The following is a 6,891-nucleotide window of genomic DNA, read 5'->3' on the forward strand; positions in this document are numbered from 1 at the left end:
ACAGTGGTGTTTTACGCCAGAAAAAATCGGCGCAACAGCTGCACCGATTCCGGGACTGTTGGGGGGGGGGGGGGTCTTGCAGCCGCGCAGGGTAAAGCTCCCAGCTCCCAAGGCAAAAGTGGCTGGTCAATGGCCGGGTGCGTGGCCGCGCATGTGTGCGGCGGCAGCCTGCGTGCGGCTGCACTGTGCAACATGGCGCTGGCAGCACCCGGACCTGGCCTGCCAAGTAATGTCCCCCACCCCTCGCCGAAGCCCCCCCCCACCCCGGCCAGCGGCACGGCTCCCCCTGACTGTGGTGCGCTGGACACAGTCCGCGGCCGCCACACGGGGTCCACGAAGAAAAATAGCATAATTGTTCAGTGTCGTCGGGAACTCGGCCTATCTGGGGCGGAGCATCAGGGGAGGGCCTCGGTGATGTCCTGAGACCGCCTCGACGGCGTGCAGCATACTCTTCAAGTATGTCGTTTTGAAGGGGCGGAGCATTGCAAAAGCGGCGCCACCCCCGATTTCAGCGAAAAGAGGGATTCTCCGACCGATGGCCAAATGTGATTTAGGCGTCGGCGACCGGAGAATTCCACCCATCATCTTCCAGGTGAGATGTTAAACCAAGAACCAGTAATGCTCAGTGGACAGCACCACAGCGGTTCAAGAAGGCCACTTTCTCTAAAGAATTAGATCATTATCTGATTGGTGATTGTGAGATCTTGCTGTGCTCAAATTGATTCCTTCATTTCCCTACATTGGAACATTAGTTTGCCTTTGAAGCGTTTTGGCAGGCGCTATATAAATGCAAGTCTTTCTTTGATTTGTTATAGAGTCCAGAAAGGGACAGTGTAATTCAGAAATTCACACTGTGGTTCCCACTGGAATGGTTGGATGGGGTGGTGTTCCTTAGTTACTCTGCCAAGCTGCCTTGTCAGTTGGCTGTGGTCTTACCTGGCCTACTGCTCAAAGTCAATTCTTCCAGTTGGCTGAGACCCAAGTGTGCTTGACCAGCAAATCTGCTTGGGCGAGTTTCAGGGTGTTTCATTTCATCATCCTTTCTTATGCTGCTACTGACTCTCGGAGCCTAGTCACTATCCATAAAACTTGAGTCAAGGGAGTATTGAATAGTCCTCGCATGCAGTCTCAACAACACTCAAGAAAGGCACCACAGTGGTTCACTGGTTAGCACTGCTGCCTCACTGCACCGAGGTCCCAGGTTCGATCCCGGCTCTGGGTCACTGTCCGTGTGGAGTGTGCACATTCTCCCCGTGTTTAAATTCAAAATCGAGGTTATGTCCAATAAAATCTGACATCACCACCATTTAAGTACTGCAGTTCCAGTCTGATGTGAATAGCCACTTATTCTGATATAGAGACCATTGCATCTTCTCTCCAGACTGGTGAGCCTGTTAGAATCCTGTTAAGGAGGGGCAGCACGGTGGCGCAGTGGTTAGTGCTGCTGCCTCATGGCGCAGAGTCCCAGGTTCGATCCCAGCTCTGGGTCACTGTCCGTGTGGAGTTTGCACATTGTCCCCATGCTTGCGTGGGTTTTGCCCCCACAACCCAAAGATGTGCAGGCTAGGTGGATTGGCCGCGGTAAATTGCCCCTTAATTTGAAAAAATGAATTGAGTACTCTAAATTTTTTTTCAAAAACAACACTCAAGAAGCTTAAACACCATTTAGGTCACGATAGTTTCTTGATTGATACCCTTTGATATGAAGCACAACCATCTACAGGTTGCATCACAATTCACCAAAGAAACTGTGCCAGCACCTCCCTACCTTGTGAATCTCTAACATTCAGAACAGAAGCAATTCCCCTTCCTCTCCCAGGTATCACTATTTTCCTATCTTAGAATCCCTACAGTGCAGAAGAAGGCCATTTGGTCCATTGCGTCTGCACCGACCCTCCAAATAAGCACCCTACTAGGCCCATGCCCCCACCCTATCCCCGTAACCCCACCTAAACCTGTGGACACAGCGCGGCAATTTTAGCACGGCCAATCCATTTAACCTGCACATCTTTGGATTGTGGAAGGAAACCCACGCAGACACAGGGAGAAAGTGCAAACTCCACACAGTCATCCAAGGCCAGAATCTAACCCGGTCCCTGGCACAGTGCTAATCGAGGTGTCCTTGACAATGCTGCCCATATCTCTCAAACCGATGTAAACAGAACAGTGAAACTTACTGCACAAAGGCTCTTCCTGGTTCCAGCCAACCAGAGGAATTGAAAATTGCCATCAGAATCTGAGCATAATGTGCAGTCCCTCAGAGAAACTATTGGAGAATATCTTACCGTGTTTATTCGTTCTCTCACATAGCTGGAAACACTCTCTGCTAGTTTTGATATACGTAGCAATTTTTCCAACTTGTGATTATTTTATTTCTGGTAACTTTCTTTAGGTGTGCAGACACAATTAACACAACCTTACACCCTGGAGTATCTCAGTGTCCTGAAAACATTCTCATCTCCACACAGACATCACAGTCTCAGACCAACTTCTTTCTTCCCAGGAATTGTTTGGCTGTTGGAATTCTGAAGAAATTGGATGAGCAATTGTCTTAAAACTGCAACGAAGACAAACTTCTCACTTGAGGGATATAAAGAGCCAAAAAAGACAGTTTGCTTTGATGAGAAGCCTCTGCTCAGCAGAATTCTCCATCGATTGTATTTGTCATCTGTTACATATAAACCTTCCTTTGATGCACTGACGCAGTCTGACTGTGGTGTGAGTGACAGGGACAGTCTGACTGTGGCGTGAGTGACGAGGACCAATCTGACTGTGATGTGAGTGACGGGGACCAATCTGACTGTGATGTGAGTGACGGGTACAGTTTGACTGTGGCATGAGTGATGGGGACAGTTTGACTGAGGTGTGAGTGATGGGGACCAGTCTGTGGTGTTAGTGACGGGGACAGTCTGACTGTGGTGTGAGTGACTGGGACAGTCTGACTGTGGTGTGAGTGACTGGGATAGTCTGACTGTGATGTGAGTGACGGGGACAGTCTGACTGTGATGTGAGTGACTGGGACAGTCTGACTGTGGTGTGAGTGACGGGGACCAGTCTGTGGTGTGAGTGACGGGGACAGTCTGACTGTGGTGTGAGTGACAGGTACAGTCTGACTGGCGTGAGTGATGGGGGACGGTCAGACTGTGGCGTGAGCGATGGGGATAGTCTGACTGTGGTGTGAGTGATGGGGACAGTCTGACTGTGGTGTGAGTGACGGGGACAGTCTGACTGTGGTGTGAGTGACGGGGACAGTCTGACTGTGGTGTGAGTGACGGGGACAGTCTGACTGTGGTGTGAGTGATGGGGACAGTCTGACTGTGGCGTGAGTGATGGGGACAGTCTGACTGTGGTGTGAGTGACGGGAACAGTCTGACTGTGGCGTGAGCGATGGGGATAGTCTGACTGTGGTGTGAGTGACGGGGACAGTCTGACTGTGGCGTGAGTGACGGGGACAGTCTGACTGTGGCGTGAGTGACGGGGACAGTCTGACTGTGGCGTGAGTGACGGGGACAGTCTGACTGTGGTGTGAGTGACGGGGACAGTCTGACTGTGGTGTGAGTGACGGGAACAGTCTGACTGCGGTGTGAGTGACAGTCTGACTGTGGTGTGAGTGACGGGGACAGTCTGACTGTGGTGTGAGTGACGGGAACAGTCTGACTGTGGTGTGAGTGATGGCGACAGCCTGACTGTGGCGTGCATGACAAAGAACAAACTAAGAACAAAGAAACGTACAGCACAGGAACAGGCCCTTCGGCCCTCCAAGCCCGTGCCGACAATGCTGCCCGACTAAACTACAATCTTCTACACTTCCTGGGTCCGTATCGCTCTATTCCCATCCTATTCATGTATTTGTCAAGATGCCCCTTAAATGTCACTATCGTCCCTGCTTCCACCACCTCCTCCGGTAGCGAGTTCCAGGCACCCACTACCCTCTGTATAAAAAAACTTGCCTCGTACATCTACTCTAAACCTTGCCCCTCTCACCTTAAACCTATGCCCCCTAGTAATTGACCCCTCTACCCTGGGGAAAAGCCTCTGACTATCCACTCTGTCTATGCCGCTCATAATTTTGTAGACCTCTATCAGGTCGCCCCTCAACCTCCTTCGTTCCAGTGAGAACAAACCGAGTTTATTCAACCGCTCCTCATAGCTAATGCCCTCCATACCAGGCAACATTCTGGTAAATCTCTTCTGCACCCTCTCTAAAGCCTCCACATCCTTCTGGTAGTGTGGCGACCAGAATTGAACACTATACACCAAGTATGGCCTAACTCAGGTTCTATACAGCTGCAACATGACTTGCCAATTCTTATACTCAATGCCCTGGCCAATGAAGGCAAGCATGCCGTATGCCTTCTTGACTACCTTCTCCACCTGTGTTGCCCCTTTCAGTGACCTGTGGACCTGTGCTCCTAGATCTCTCTGACTGTCAATACTCTTGAGGGTTCTACCGTTCACTGAATATTCCCTACCTGCATTAGACCTTCCAAAATGCATTACCTCACATTTGTCCGGATTAAACACCATCTGCCATCTCTCCGCCCAAGTCTCCAAACAATCTAAATCCTGCTGTATCCTCTGACAGTCCTCATCGCTATCCGCAATTCCACCAACCTTTGTGTCGTCTGCAAACTTACTAATCAGACCAGTTACATTTTCCTCCAAATCATTTATATATACTACAAACAGCGACAGCGACAAACCGTGACGGTTACAGCCTGACTGTGGCGTGAGTGACGGGGACAGTCTCACTGTGGCGTGAGTGATAGGGAAAGTCTGGCTGTGGCGTGAGTGACAGGCAAAGTCTGACTGTGGCGTGAGTGACGGGGACAGCCTGACTGTGGCGCGAGTGCCGGGGACAGCCTGACTGTGGCGTGAGTGCCGGGGACAGCCTGACTGTGGCGTGAGTGCCGGGGACAGCCTGACTGGGGCGTGCGTAACGGCGACAGCCTGACTGCGGTGTGAGTGACAGTCTGACTGTGGCGTGAGTGACGGGGACAGTCTGCCTGTGGCGTGAGTGACGGGGACAGTCTGCCTGTGGCATGAGTGACGGGGACAGTCTGACTGTGGCGTGAGTGACGGGGACAGTCTGACTGTGGCGTGAGTGACGGGGACAGTCTGACTGTGACTTGAGTGACGGGGACAGTCTGACTGGGGCGTGAGTGACGGGGACCAGTCTGTGGTGTGAGTGACTGGGACAGTGACTGTAGCATGAGTGACGGGGACAGTCTGACTGTGGCATAAGTGACGGGGACAGTCTGACTGTGGCGTGAGTGACGGGGACAGTCTGACTGTGGCGTGAGTGATGGGGACAGTCTGACTGTGGCGTGAGTGACGGGGACAGTCTGACTGTCGCGTGAGTGACGGGGACAGTCTGACTGTGGCGTGAGTGACGGGGACAGTCTGACTGTGGCGTGAGTGATGGGGACAGTCTGACTGTGGCGTGAGTGATGGGGACCAGTCTGTGGTGTGAGTGACTGGGACAGTGACTGTGGCGTGAGTGACGGGGACAGTCTGACTGTGGCGTGAGTGACTGGGACAGTCTGACTGTGGCATGAGTGACGGGGACAGTCTGTGGCGTGAGTGATGGGGACCAGTCTGTGGTGTGAGTGACTGGGACAATGACTGTGGCGTGAGTGACGGCGACCAGTCTGACTGTGGCGTGAGTGACGGGGACAGTCTAACTGTGGCGTGAGTGACGGGGACAGTCTGACTGTGGCGCGAGTGACGGGGACAGTCTGACTGTGGCGCGAGTGACGGGGACAGTCTGACTGTGGCGCGAGTGACGGGGACAGTCTGACTGTGGCGTGAGTGACGGGGACAGTCTGACTGTGGCGTGAGTGACGGGGACAGTCTGACTGCGGCGTGAGTGACGGGGACAGTCTGACTGTGGCGCGAGTGACGGGGACAGTCTGACTGTGGCGCGAGTGACGGGGACAGTCTGACTGTGGCGCGAGTGACGGGGACAGTGTGTGGCGTGAGTGACGGGGACAGTCTGACTGTGGCGCGAGTGACGGGGACAGTCTGACTGTGGCGCGAGTGACGGGGACAGTGTGTGGCGTGAGTGACGGGGACAGTCTGACTGTGGCGTGAGTGACGGGGACAGTCTGACTGTGGCGTGAGTGACGGGGACAGTCTGACTGCGGCGTGAGTGACGGGGACAGTCTGACTGTGGCGCGAGTGACGGGGACAGTCTGACTGTGGCGCGAGTGACGGGGACAGTGTGTGGCGTGAGTGACGGGGACAGTCTGACTGTGGCGTGAGTGACGGGGACAGTCTGACTGTGGCGTGAGTGACGGGGACAGCCTGACTGGCGTGCGTAACGGCGACAGCCTGACTGCGGTGTGAGTGACAGTCTGACTGTGGTGTGAGTGACGGGGACAGTCTGACTGTGGTGTGAGTGACGGGGACAGTCTGTCTGCGGCATGAGTGACGGGATACAGTTTGTCTGCGGTGTGAGTGACAGGGTACAGTCTCGGTGTGAGTGACGCGGCACAGACTGTCGGCGGCATTAGTGACTGGGTACAGTCTGTGGTGTGAGTGACTGGGTACAGTCTGCGGTGTGAGTGACGCGGTACAGTCTGACTGAAATAAAAATGAAAATCGCTTATTGTCACAAGTAGGCTTCAAATGAAGTTACTGTGAAAAGCCCCTAGTCGCCACATTCCGGCGCCTGTTCGGGGAGGCTGGTATGGGAATTGAACCGTGCTGCTGGCCTGCCTTGGTCTGCTTTAAAAGCCAGCTCTTTAGCTCTGTGCTAAACCAGCCTCCTGTGGCGTGAGTGATGCTTGATCCTGTCAGTTGGTGAGAGATGCTCTCTTTCTATTTGCTGTTATCTGTATTTATTTAATGTATATATTCAGTTTGTATAAATCCACTTTGTAAATATGA

General features: G+C 53.2%; 1 protein-coding gene across 3 annotated transcripts in view; it reads left to right on the forward strand.

Annotated features, from left to right (window-relative positions):
* Window positions 1-6,891, forward strand: part of LOC140395291 (lipoprotein lipase-like) — a 48,368-nt gene extending 41,477 nt beyond the window's left edge. For 2 of the 3 annotated variants that reach the window (XM_072482872.1, XM_072482874.1), the window contains one exon: window positions 2,393-6,891. The gene's annotated coding sequence lies outside the window, so the exon portion shown is untranslated. The remainder of the gene's footprint in view (window positions 1-2,392) is intronic. The other variant, XM_072482873.1, reaches the window with a different exon arrangement.

The sequence above is a fragment of the Scyliorhinus torazame genome, chromosome 18 (genome assembly GCF_047496885.1).
Source record: "Scyliorhinus torazame isolate Kashiwa2021f chromosome 18, sScyTor2.1, whole genome shotgun sequence".
Lineage (NCBI taxonomy): Eukaryota > Metazoa > Chordata > Chondrichthyes > Carcharhiniformes > Scyliorhinidae > Scyliorhinus > Scyliorhinus torazame.